Consider the following 13,516-nt stretch of genomic DNA (forward strand, 5'->3'; position numbering starts at 1 on the left):
AGCGGGAGGGAGAAGGAGAACCCCAAGCAGACTCAGCGCTGAGTATGGAGCCTCATGTGGGGCTCATTCCCACGACACCGAGATCATGACCTGAGCCGAAACCAAGAGTCAGATGCTCAACCGACTGAGCCACCCGGGGGTGCCAAATTTTAAAGGAATTTCAATTGTCTTTGACTTTAGTTAACTAGAGTTCACAAAGGAATACAGGATGATACAAAGGACAGTCTGTGGTCCCCAAGAATTTAACTCCCACAAAGGGAGATGGTTTTGGTGTTTTTGAAAGACACGGACTCTTTGGCTGTGTTTATTGGTACATAGGCTTACTCTGCTAGGCTAGAAACGGCCTCCGCCAAAACGGCTGTTTTGCTTTGGATTTCCAAAAATAACTCATAAGAAGCCTATAGTATGAGGAAAATGGTCACACACAGCTCTGGGAAGGAAAAGAAATAACATTTGATTTGAATCACCTAAGAGTGGAAATTGAGGCAAATATCTCCTTATAGCAACTGCTGTATAATTATCCATCCTAATGGGATCCTTTCAAAACCAAAGCAGCTCAACAAGGAAGTTTAATTGAAAATACAATTTTCAGACCAACTCTTCTGCCAAAATCACATTGAATGAAGATAGCTCAGCAGTGACTAAATCACTGCTAAATGTGTCATGTGTTACGGGCGAGGGGCAGGAGAGGGTGGGTGTTCTCCTATGTGGGGGAAACACAGCAATCTCCTGGGCTCCTTTTTCCAGGTTCGTGTGTCTTCTAGTCACTGGACACAAGGATTCACTTCTCTCTGGGTCAATGCTACCTGTGCCAAGTGTTTTCTGGGCTCCTGAAAGTAAGAAACCAGAGTTAAAATCTCAGAGATAAAGACAGGGAGAGAAGAGAAAATGATACTCACCATCCAACCCGTTCATTAGTGCAAAGATGACTCCCATTCCAGACGTAAGCTCGTGGAGGACAGCAGTGATGAAAAATGGCCTTCACTGCTTGGTACGTTCCTCTGTGTCCCTTAGCTGTGTGACCTCTGCTGAGTTACTTAACATGTCTGAGCAGTTCTCTCACCTAAAAAAAAAATGTATATATACACACACACACAATTTATATACACACACACACACACACACACACACACTATATATACACACACATAAATATATATTAAAATATATATTATATACAATATGTACATATGTACGTGTATATATATATATATTCCCATACCCTCTGGATAGTCAGGAAGATGAAAGGATAATGTCCATTAACTGCTAACCAGTGACAAAGCTGAAATCTATGCCGTGTAGTGCTCTAGACAGTATCTGGTACCGCATGGGGTGGGACTCGATGTTTCCTTGCTATTCCAAACGGGTCAGTGTGTGGGCCAGCAGCATTAGCAGCACTTGGGAGCCCAGCCCTAGTGCAGGATCTCAGCCCCACACAGAGTAACTGAACAAGACTCTGCATCTAGCAAGGGTTCCCTGGAGATGGGTGTGCAGCTCGAGTTTGAGGAACAAAAGCTTTGGCCATCTTTCAGGTGTGTGGTTCTGCACCAGGTGAACGAGTCAATAGAACATGATCTAAAAGCTGCCCTTGGGGCAGAAGCAGGGTCCTCAGAGGGCCACCTGTGGCGGGCATGTTTCTGGAGACCATCCCAAATTGTCATCCAGTCTTCCTACCGGCAGAGAGGGAAACTGAGGCACAGGACCTACCAGAAACTGAGGGATTCTCCACCAACGGGGCTGGACCACCCTGGGATCCATGGTCACGTCATCACAAATGTCCCCATGTCATCACGTGCACCCAGGAATAGGCCCCAAGTGCAGAGTGGGCAACAGTAGCAGCTAGTAAGTGACAGGCGGGAATGGTGCCTGGAAACGCAGGAGAAATGGGATGGACAACAGACTGTCTTCTTTCCCTGATCGTGGCCTAAATCACAGTGCTCGTGTGCTCTAAGACAAAGCAACCTCATACTGTAGAGAAAGAAATAGTACACACACAGGGAGTTTGCTGTTTAGGCGCAGACCATCTAGAATCACAGATGAGACGCTTTTGAAGTTGACTGCCTTCTGGAAGGGAGAACTATAAGCTGGGGAACTGGAAATTGATGGAGGAAGAGAAGGAAGAAGAAAAGGAAAGAAGGAAAGCAAGGGAGGGACACTGACATTTAAAAATAATAATAATAATAATAATAATAATAATAAAATAAAAGATAGTTGAGTCTCCTGTTACATATGCAGGGTTAGGTTTAAAAGTCCTCCCAGATATTCAGGCCACAAAGCCATCTTTTCTATTATGACCCTCTGTTCACACCTAGTGCTTTGTCCCTCACACCCAGCACATCTATGGCTGAACATGCTTGTGTGAAAGAATCTGGCAAGGGCACGTCCCGGGTGGCAGACAGCTCCCTTGTTTATTTGCTCCCACAAATCGATGGACACTAGAGCTACCCCACCCTGCCCAAATCCCAGGGGCTCCTGACTCCAGTTCACCTGGCTTCGTTAGACAAGGACAAATCTCTTGTAGAAGATTCTAACTAAAACTCTGGTCTCCAGAGACTTCCCATGACTAAAGGGGATTGGGGGACACAATGCTTACACTTTGTGTGAATGTGAGTACATGAGAATGGAGATAGGATACAAACAGGAAATGACAGGTCAAATCCTAATTCTGGAATAAGTAGCATTGATTATGCTGAGTTTATAAAGCTTTTCTTAAATCCTTACTGGGAGGAAATAGAAGAGAAATCGGATTTAAAGGTGGGGAGACTGAGGCCCTGTAAGGTGTGTGGTAGAACCAGGAACTGAGTGTTGTACCTTTGCTGTCCCAGAGCACAGGCTTCTTTTGTGTCCCAACATCCTTGTCGGTGACTGGTGTCCCAGCCACCTTCCCGTAATGACCTGCCCATCTACCTGCTGCTGGAAGCATTACACTCTATCTTTAAGGCTGGTGATTAGACACTGTTTTTTGGTGTTTTTTTTTTTTAGTTTTTTTCTTTTTCTTTAGACTTTCTTTACAAAAAGCTTCTCTGGGTCTTCAGATGAAAATTTATTCTACTGATAAGGAAAGTGATGGCAATGTTCCGTTGAGCCATGGAGCTACTACTGATGATGTATAGTTGGACCAAAAAAAAAAAAGGCCAGCTTTCAAGTCAAAATGTCCCCAAACTGTGTCCTTAAAAAAAAAAAAAAAATGTCCTTGCTACTCAGCCCTGTCTGACATTTGGTAAGTTGATCTCTCTGATGCTCTGGTTTCTTCATTTTTAGAAATGGCAACAGCACCAGCTAATGTTTATCAAATGTGAGCTCTATGTGTCCACTGTGCCAGTGGTATTCTAAGTAAGCACTCTGTATTTCCCCAGTCATCCAGTACTTGTAACACACGATCACTAATCTCCCCGTATAAATGAGAAAGCCGAGGCACAGAGAGGTGAAGTGACTTGCTCAAAGCCACGCAGCTAATAAATGTCAGAACTGGCATTCTCCAGTGGTCTGGCTGGAGTCTGGGCTCTCACATTAACAGAGATGTTCTCATAGGCGGTCAGGAGGGCTATGTGAGATCATCTGACCCAGAACAAGTACTCAATAAATTGTAACTATTGGGTATCACTTAGAAATTAATTTCTTTGGTTAGGCCGGAGCAGGGCTCAGTATAGTATGCACGTGGCTAATGAGAAGCTGCCTACAGTGCTAGCATTCGGCCTCGAGAGTGTGCCACAGGCAGGAGCTCCAGGGCTCAGCCCCAGGGTCTCCATACTGACCACTTTCACAGGGAGCCCACACAGAAATCTAATTTGGGGTGGCCAGGATGGGAATAGGTCTGATGTCCACCTGGCAAGAAGAACAGCAGGTTCCAAAATGGGCCGGACGGATCAAATCCCCAAGGCAATGCCCATGGGCTCGCTGACTCATTGCTTTAGAAAGTCTCTGAAATTGGCTAATTGCACAGAGTTTCGAGAATGATTCCTTGTAAAGATGAGGCAGCATGACTCAAAAAATTGGTACAATTAAAGATCTGGGGTGGAAGAAGAGTCCACTGGCAGCTGAACGACCAGCTTTCTTCCCCGATGCAACTTTCCCCAGTTCTGCGCAGGTATCTGGAAGAGGCACATGGCGGCCGTGGCGAATCCTGTTGTGCCCGTCACGGTCTAGCCTAGGGTGGACTCTCGGCCCCATCTGGCCAGTGAGACAGAAGGGGAGTCTACTGGGGATTTCTGGGGAAATTCTGAGCCTGAAGAGAAGAGAAGAGAGTTGCAGTAGGAAGGAACCCCTTTTCCTTTTGGATGTTCTTCCGGCCTGAAACACTGCTGGATAGGTTAGGTCTGCAGCATGAAAGAGCACCACAGAGATGCTAATTCGATGCCCTCGGGCCATCAGATGCATGCTTTCTGAGACATCTGGTAACAGCAGGTGCTGGGGAAGACACAGGAAACAGAAAGCCCTGCACACTTACCGGTATAAGTGTAACCTGGTGCAGTCATTCTGGAAGACAACCTGGCAGTACTCGTGAAATTAAACACGAGCACAGCCAATGACTCATCCATCCATCCCCGCCCGGAGTCCGCCCAGAGAAACTCTCCCACAGTCCCTGCGGGCACAGGTGCAAGGTGTCACCACAGAACTTGGCTGTGCTTCCCTAGTGTCCATCTCCAGGGGCAAAGGAGTGAACAGGGCAGGACCAATGGCAAGGGAAGGCCAGATGCAGCCCTCGGATGAGCTATGTGTACAGAATGAAGAGAAGATCTCTAAGAGAACCCCATTTGTCTAAATTAAAAAGTGCCCAATCATGGCCCTGCAGCAGTCCACCTGTGCAGCACCCAGCAAAGGCACCCGAGTGGACGCCGGTGAGGAGCAAAGGGAGCAGAACGGGCAGAACACAAGAAGAATGACAGGGATCCTGCAGAGGCCAGAGAGAACGTGCCTTGAACAGAGAAGACTTTCATAAAAATTCAAAAGATAAAATGCAACCGGATTGGGAGTCAGAAAACCCAGCTAGTCATGTTTCCAGGACTGATTCTTACTGGCTGTGGGCCCTCTGGCAGGTCACTTACAGCCTCAGTTTCCCCACTGCAAAAGCAGATACAAAGGGAAGGCCTGTAGAGGAGACGTGTGCGCAGCCCGAGTCTGGAATGCAGCAACTGAATGACAACTGAGGACTGCGCTTTCTCGTCTGTAAAACGGGGACATTACCTAGCTGGTATCTTTAGGGTGAGGTTTCAGTGAGACAGGACACAGGCAGGACAAAAAGCACAATGATGAACGACGCTGTTTGGTACACTTGGGAGGAAGGGAGCATATCCCCCAGGGAGCTCAGGCTCATACCAGGCACTGTGCAGGGAGCACAGCAGCACATCGCACCCTCACTGGGTGCGGCACACGGGCCCTTCAGACCTGGAAGCATGGGCAGCCCCTCCCTGCAGGGCACCCGTGGCTCACTCCCCCGACCCCCCGCAGGGCACCCATGCTGTTTTGGGCAAACACCTGAGAGAGGGGACATCTCAGGCTATCTTTATGCTCCCACTCCTGGACACCTGGGGCCTTACAAATCCACATAGATATGTCTTTTTCTTTTCTTTTGTGGCAGTGAATCCATTTTTAACTAGATGAGCTAGGTTACCAAAAAGAGAAAAGACACGAGGAAGAAACAATCATCACTTGCCTGCTATGCTACCAAATAAGCCAATCTTCACTTTTCCAACAAAGAGCTATTCTCTTTCTGTAACTTCCTATAAGGAAGGACACATTGCTGTATGTGACTGTCACATCAGGGATGGTGGCCACTCTCCTTAAAGTGAACACCTCTTCCCCATCCCTCAGATGTCTGGCAAAGATGCCTTGGCGCCCAAGTACCATGTATCCTTGGGTGTCTCCTGGTCTCCAACTTTGCTCCCAAATGTGCCCGGCTTCAAAAAACCTCCCACCTGCAAACGAGTGCCTTCCCTCCTGGAGCGTGTCTTTGAAATACGTTCCGTAAACAGGGATACGAGGTCAACATGGTGTTTGATAACTCCTGACAAACCGTTTTTTCCAAAAGACCCATTTATGTGGCCACGTGTGGTGGAGGCACAAGCCAGGCTGCCTACAGAAACCTGTCACTCTAACATCTGGAAATGAGCAGGGAGTGGGAGGCTATAGTCATACCTGGAGCTTCAGGTTAGGTAGACTTTCCACGGGGTCACCAATGCTCTGCTGTCCTCCCATGAGATCTGCGTGCTCACGAGTGCTCCCAGAGGGTCTCTGCATACATTATGGACCCCTTCACACAGCCAGCCCCTGCTAGCAGTGGACAGCAAGTCCAGCCTGGGAGGGGGGTGGTGTGTGGACTGGATGGTGGAAGCGAGGGAGCAGTCCTCAGCCACCACTCTACGCTGGTTTCCCCCTTCCACTATGAAGCCCCACGCCAGGGAGCCAACCAGTGCTTAGACCACGTATGTCTCAAATGCCTGTTAGTGCCTAGACTCTGGGTGAGGGATTGCAACACCAAGGCCATTTCTCGACCATAGCAGCGAGTTAGGGAGTCAAGACGCCAACACGAGGAATGCTAGATACCAGGGAGGAATGAAGGCAAAGATAACAAAGCCAGACAATCAAAGATTGATCGTGTGTGGGTACTGGGTGGTCTGGGGTCCGGCGGCAGGTCCCTGCAGGCTGCGAAGGAAGTGCTCAGGATGACCGCAGCATGGGGGGCTGGAGGGGTTGGGGAGGTGGGGAGGTGGGGAGGTGGGGACGTGGAGGAGGAAGGGGAGGAGGCCTGTGATCCAGGCCAGGAGCGGGGGATGTGGGTGGCACACTCACAGGCCAGGGAGGTGCTTCCTGGGCCTAGAACAGAAAGAAAACATCTGGAAATCCTGTTGGGTGAGTCAAGGCCTGAATTTTGAGGACCCCGAGAGCCAGGTAGAGGAACAGAGCTCATAAAGCAGTGCGGCTGATGGGAGCAGTCTATGAGATCTGTGTGGGGCAGCCCTCAGGAGGGTCTGCATGAAGAACTTGGTGAGTAGGGAGGCCTGTGGTACCAGGGCGTCCCCGTCCCACCTGCCAGCATGGCAGGCCCTGGGTTGAGGGGCCTGTGGCCCATGTGAGCTTGTACGTGGATGGCCCTTGTACGTGGATGGCCACGTTAACTTACTGTCGTCCCTGGCATGTTGGCCCGGATGCTATGCTAGGAGCTCGGCAAGGGTTTTCCGTGCACTTTCTGCCTTACTTGTCACAGCACTCTGATGAGGTTGGGGGTGCTGTTAGCATCCTGGCGGTGAATGGGAGAGGACCCTGAGGCATAGGAAGGTAAGTAACTTGCTCTGATCTCATGGCTCAGGAATATGGAGCCAGAATGCACCCCCAGGCAGTTCGCCTCTAGAACCCTCCTGCTTAACTGCTGTGCCTTCGGGCCTCCCTGCATGACCACCTTCCTCTCCTGTCATTGTGGCGCGTTCGATGACGGGCTTGTGCTGTGGAGTCAGGCCCACCCCTCCCTGTCTGGGTGTGTCTGAGCCTTCTATTGCTGATGGGGAAAATGGGTATAAGGACCCCTGCCACTTCAGGACTGATAAAAGGGCCAAAAGAAGCAGCAATATTTTACGATGTTTGGCGCTCAATAAATGTATTGTCAATTCTTGCTGGTTGAATGAGTGAGAAATTACACGTGCCCTGAATAGGGACGTACCCACGCCACTCGCTTTTCCAGACTGTCTCCTGCAGGTCAGGGTTGCACTTCCTCACCTGCGGTGACTAGATCTGGCGCACGAGGAGTGAGCAGAGGTGACGTTCTGTTTCTGGCCTCTGTGGGGAAATGCTCGTGAGCGTCCCTCTCTCTTCCGCCCCAGTGCCCTGAAGTGCCCCGCACATGGTGTGGCTGGTGGGGGCGTGGGAGGAGAGGTGCTGCCAAGACAGAGGGGGTGCAGGGAGAGAGGCCACGTGGAGTCAGAGCCTCGACGCGGGCCTGCCCTGCACCCAGCTGCTCGCCTTCCGCCATCTTGTCTTGCTTCTTTCCCAGCGCTGGGAGCTCTCCCAAAGGCCCGGACTGCGTGTGGACCGGTCGTGCTGCCTATTGCCCATCTCCCTGACTGGAGCCTCTGCTTCAGGTTTGCCTTGGTCAGAAGGTCAGGCTCTCGGGAGGGCGCTTGGCAGACAAGGAATGGGGGAGCAGAGACACCAAAGTTCCCTGAGTGCAGGGGCTCCGTCAGCTTTTTTCGCTGTTGCCTCCACGGCACAACACCCAGCACCTGGCAGGTTGTGTGCACCGAGGCCTTTGTAAACCTCAGGCTCCATCAGAGGACTCAGCCCTTCATTCTCTGCAGGGAATTAGGCTAAATCCTGGCCTTGTCAAGTGGGATGCCTATTGGTGAGTGGTTTCCACACAGAGTCCACCGTGGCCTGCCCCCGGCCCCCACTCAGGGCTCCAAGCTGGGCCTCAGGGTGGCCTGAGGACACAGGTACCAAAGGGGAGAAAAGCCAGAGTGAAAGAGACATGTGGGGAGAGACTGCAAGGGGGCAAGGTCACCTGCCCCTGAACCCTCGTGCACACATTCAAAGCTATCCATGCTGTGCTCTAAAGTGGCCCTTTCTGGAACTTGTTGCATGGCCAAGGGTGAGTCCTTCTCCTCTAGGTCCCGGTTTCTCTGACAGTCAAACATGGGCACCGAAGAAGAACATTTTTTTTTTTAAGATTTTATTTATTTATTTGACAGACAAAGATCACAAGTAGGCAGAGAGACAGAGAGAGAGGAGGAAGCAGGCTCCCCACCGAGCAGAGAGCCTGATGCAGGGCTTGATCCCAGGACCTGAGATCATGACCTGAGCCAAAGCGGAGGCTTTAACCCACTGAGCCACCCAGGCGCCCCAAGAAGAACATTTCTTCCTGATCGAAAATGCTAGGAACACAAAATCCCGTAGGCTTCGCTCCTCAGAGCCTGGCTCATGGGGTTGAAATGCCTTCAAGGCTTCTGTAGGCCCCGAGACAGCTATCAAGTATGTTAACCCTACCTGGCTCCTGTATACAACATAATTCCCATGTAACTGCTAAAGCGGAGTTGCATTTGACCAGGCAATAAAAAGTTATATAAATATGTAACACAATTTCCATTTTGCAGCTCTGTCTTCATATTTTGAAACTAACACACAGTGTCTTTCTGGTCAAATGGACCCATCTATGATGTCCGGTGAAAATGCCATTTCCCAAGCCCCACCCCAGAGCTACTGAATGAGAAAATCTGGTGGGGGAAGCCCAGGGATCTGCATTTCACCAAGTTTCCCAGGTGGTCATTTGCAAACTGAAGTTTGAAAACCATTGCCAGAAAAAGAAGCCGAGAAAAGGGGCTGGGGCAGGCATTCTGGAGCCGGAAGGAGGGCTGCAGAGGTGACCGAGGAAGGGGAGGCGAGGTGATGCGGAGGACAGCACGTGGCTCCTGCTTTGCATGAGTGCAAATCGCTGTTGCCCATGTGTGCCCTGCGTGTTCCACCAGCGTAAACATACATTTGCAAAACCCTGACTCACCCTCTGCCCAGCCCTTCCCCCAGCCCAGGGAAATGATACTCACACTCCACCCCGGGACTGCGTTCTCTATAAGAGAAGGTTTCCAACGTGTTGGGCACATTGCGGACAAGGCTGTTTGCGGACCGAGGCCACCGCCACCAGGAATCGTGCTGCAGGAAGGAACGTAAATAGCATGGCCACCCAGAGCGTTGCTGCAGCTGGTTTGACCTTTGGTTTGTGACAGATCCTAGTCCCCGCAGCGAGTTGCCCCAATTCGTCCACAGGGACGGAGGTTCTGTTTAATGTCGCACTACACACAGAGAAGTGCTCCTGATGAGCCTGCACACACGCACACACATACGTAAACACACGTGCACACACACGCATGCGTATACATACACGCACACATACACACGCGCACACACACACACACGATGGGCTGAGGGTGTATATAAGCTTCTGCAATGATTTGAGGGCTGGCGCTCCGCCGTCAGGAGTCACTTGGACCCCTCGAGGGCTAGTTTCCAAGGTACCAGGAAGGCGTCCTGCTAAAAGGAGGGAGGAAGAGTAGAAAGCTGCTGGGAAGGGCCAAGTACTGTGTGTGTGTGTGTGTGTAGGGGTACGGTTCCCATGGACGTTTCACACCACTTGATCCGGGAGACTACCATCAGTTCCATTCTTCTGATGAGGAAATCAAGACACAGAAAGACCTGCCCACGATCCTGCAAGATAGAACTCTGACCTCGCCAACCTTGAAGTCTGTGTTTGGTACTTACACAGTACTGCCTTAAAGCTGAGAACCAGGAAGCATGGTGGGGATAGAGGGGGGAGTCTCTTCCAGGGAGGTGAGCCTATGCAAACTGACCTCTTCCACGAGTGAGAGAAGCAAAATCACTCAACAAACAACTGAATTCGCAAGCAATAAATGGTCATTGGAAAAAATAAATCACAGATATGCAATAGAAAAAAAAATCACATTATAATCACATTCTCCTAAAAATAACAGCATTTATACTTCCAGGCTTTTATTCTAGCCAAATATATATATGTGTGTGTGTATATACATATATTTTTTTTCCTAGCCTACAAATAAAATGATGCAATTTTTGCAATTTTATAAGAAATTTCATACTGCTGATTTTTAACATAGGTAATTAACAATGTTTGTCCAACCCTGATCTTCTGTGTGCTTACGTCCATCCATAAATTTCTCTGCAGAGCTTAAGGGAAAGATAAAACCTTTCACTTCTTTTCTGTTGCCTGTTATTGCCAGTTCATCAGCCACTAGTGCATTTAAGGAAGGGTTAGAGTGTTCTTGTGGAAGATGCCACTTTGAAAAACACACCCCACTTCACCCCCCAAAAAAATTCAGGTTGGTTTTCTCCTCCCCACAGATGAAAATGGATAATAGGTTTTGCAACAACCAAGAAAATGGTGCCCTCTCCCACCCCAAAAAGTATCTCAAAGCCAAGGGAAATGGCAGCTCTACTATTCAGAATTGCCCATCCCCCACTGCAGGGACCAGCCCTCCAAAGGCCCCCCAGGCCTCCCTTCCAGCCTTCCCCTGGTTAGGTAAGTGAAAAATAACCTCTTTTCCTCCCTTTTGGTGTTAACGAGGCTTCCCACTGCGACACAGTTAATCACATCAATTAAAAGCCTCTCACACTTGGCCTTGCCTGCCTGGTCCTCTGTCCAGGATAAGTCATGCCTGGAGATAGCTAATATTCTTTTCTTTATCCCCCTCTGCCTATGCTTTTTTTCACTTGTATGCTCTTTTTCAATTTTTTAAAATTCAAGCTTAATTAACACAGTCAAATGTCCAAATCTTTAATGAACAGTTTGATGAGTTTTGACAAATGCAGATACCAAAAACACTAAACCACAAAGACACAGAACATTTCCCTCACCCAGAAAGTTCCCTGTGCCTTTTCCAATCGTTGCTGCCCACCTCCCAGAGGAAACCACTGTACTGATTTCTAGCACCATTCATTAATTTTGTGTGTTCCAAAAGTTCATATAAATGGAATCCTGTGATTTGTAAAGACGGGCATGAATGATGGCCAAGAACACGCAGTTCCTATGGGCATGAGAAACAGTGTAGGTGCTTTGGAAAACAGTCTAGCCGTTCCTCAAAAAGGCTGCAGAGAGAGTTGCCACGTGACCCAGCCTTTCCACTCATAGGTATATATACTCAAGGAAATGCAAACACACCTCCACTCAAAATCTTGCACGGGAATCTTCAGAGAAGCATTCATTATTCATAATAACCCCAAACTGGAAACAACCTGTCTATCCACCAAAGAAAGAGTAAATGAAACGCAGTCCCTCCACACAATGGAACATTACTAAGGCACAGAAAGGAATGAAGTACAGACACACCCTACAGCGGGATGAACCTTGATAGCGTCATGCTAAGTGGAAGAAGCCAGCTGCAGAAGACCACCTATTGTATGACTGCCTTTGTGTGAAATGTCAGGAAAGGCAAATCCCCTGTGACAGAAATTCTAGGTTGCTCAGGACCCGAGGGGCCAGGGGAAGGGGGAGAAGGAGGTGATAGCTGATGGGGACAGATTTTTTTTCTGAGGTAGTCAAAATGTCCTAAGACTGGTAACTTGTATGACACATGAATTATATTTCAGCAAAGCTGTTGAAAGAAACCAAACATTCGGAATCAACCCAAATGGAGCCAGTTATGACACATGGGAAAGACACCGGCTTTCCTTCAGTGGGATTTTGACAGATGTGTTTGGCGCTGAACCCCATGCCACCTGGGGAGCATCACTGTGGTCCGTGAAGGTCCACCTTCCCGTGGTCTCCTTCCCATGAGAATGTCCTCTTACCGCTTTCCCCAGGGGTCCCTGTCCTATCTCCAGAGTCTAAATTCTGAAGAGTCCAGGAGACATTCACCAAATTCATTCACTCATTCCACCAGCATGTACTAAGTCTATATTTAGTAGAAAGCACATAACCATATCTAGTCTTGTCGTATTACCTCCCTGCTCTCAAGGGACTACACTTTTAGGGACATCTTGAATGCTTCTGTACATTTGGCCATGTGTTTAGCAGGTGACACCAGAAGACGGTGGTGGGTGGGGAGGGTATAAACTCATTATGAGAGAAAGGTCAAGAACTGTGAGGTCCAATGGGGTTGGTTCTCAGTACTGACTCTACCACTCATGAAGGCATACCTCCGCCTCTTCCTGCCTCATGTCTCTCCCCTCCAAAGACCAATAACCTGCCCTATGGTGGAGCCATCAGGAGCCCCAGCTCTGAGAACCAAACCCATGCTCTACCACCAACAAGCTGTGATGACCTCAGGCACTCTCTTAACCTCACTTCCCTGTACAGTCAGGATGGCGGCAGTAACAGCCTGCCCTGTGCAGGGTTAGATGGGTTCATACGCGGCTCAGCAAACTGAGGGGCCAAATGGGGAATATTCTGGGGCACTGCGAGCCATGCCATCTCTATACCAGCTCCCCATCTTTACAATCAGAGTGGCAAAGTCACCACAGACAATACCCAAAAGAAAGGGCAGGCTGTATTCCAATAAAACTTTATTTATGGACAATGAAATCCAATTTCATACGATTTTCATGTGTCAGAAAATACAATACTTTTGGATTGTATCTGTCAGCCATTTAGAAATGCGTAGCTCCTGGGCTGTACCAGAAAAGATGGTGGGTCAGATTTGGCCAGTGAGTGGCAGTTTGCCATCCCTCTCCCGACATAAAGCTCCTAGAGCAGAGCCCGGCACACAGTGGGCACTCACCACCCCTGGACCATGGCCCCAGCAACGAGAGCCGAGCCCCTGCGTGTGCTAACCACGCGCTGCACACTCCACGTCGCATTTAAACCTCACCTTGACTGTGTGAGGCAGGTAACGTGACCCCACAGAGGAGAAAGCAAAGCCCTAGGTCGGCAGAGGGACAGCGCTGTCAGAAATCCAGGTCCTTCTGTCGTGAGCTTTTGCTTCTGACCGTTACGAACTACTGTGCCGGCTGCCAGGACACAAAAGGGAACCAGACACACTCAGGCTCCGCTCCAAACACCACA

At 49.3% G+C, this 13,516-nt stretch overlaps 1 long non-coding RNA gene across 3 annotated transcripts in view; it reads right to left on the reverse strand.

The window, feature by feature from the left end:
• Positions 1-551: 551 nt before the first annotated feature.
• The window catches only part of LOC116877048, a 154,763-nt gene continuing 141,798 nt past the window's right edge, over positions 552-13,516 (reverse strand). For all 3 annotated transcript variants that reach the window (XR_004384517.1, XR_004384519.1, XR_004384518.1), the window contains 2 exons: positions 900-1,063; positions 552-830 (listed from right to left, as the gene is read on the reverse strand). This is a non-coding gene — a long non-coding RNA (uncharacterized LOC116877048). The remainder of the gene's footprint in view (positions 831-899; positions 1,064-13,516) is intronic.

The sequence above is a fragment of the Lontra canadensis genome, unplaced genomic scaffold (genome assembly GCF_010015895.1).
Source record: "Lontra canadensis isolate GAN:19392208 unplaced genomic scaffold, GSC_riverotter_1.0 scaffold49, whole genome shotgun sequence".
NCBI classification, from domain to species: Eukaryota; Metazoa; Chordata; class Mammalia; order Carnivora; family Mustelidae; genus Lontra; species Lontra canadensis.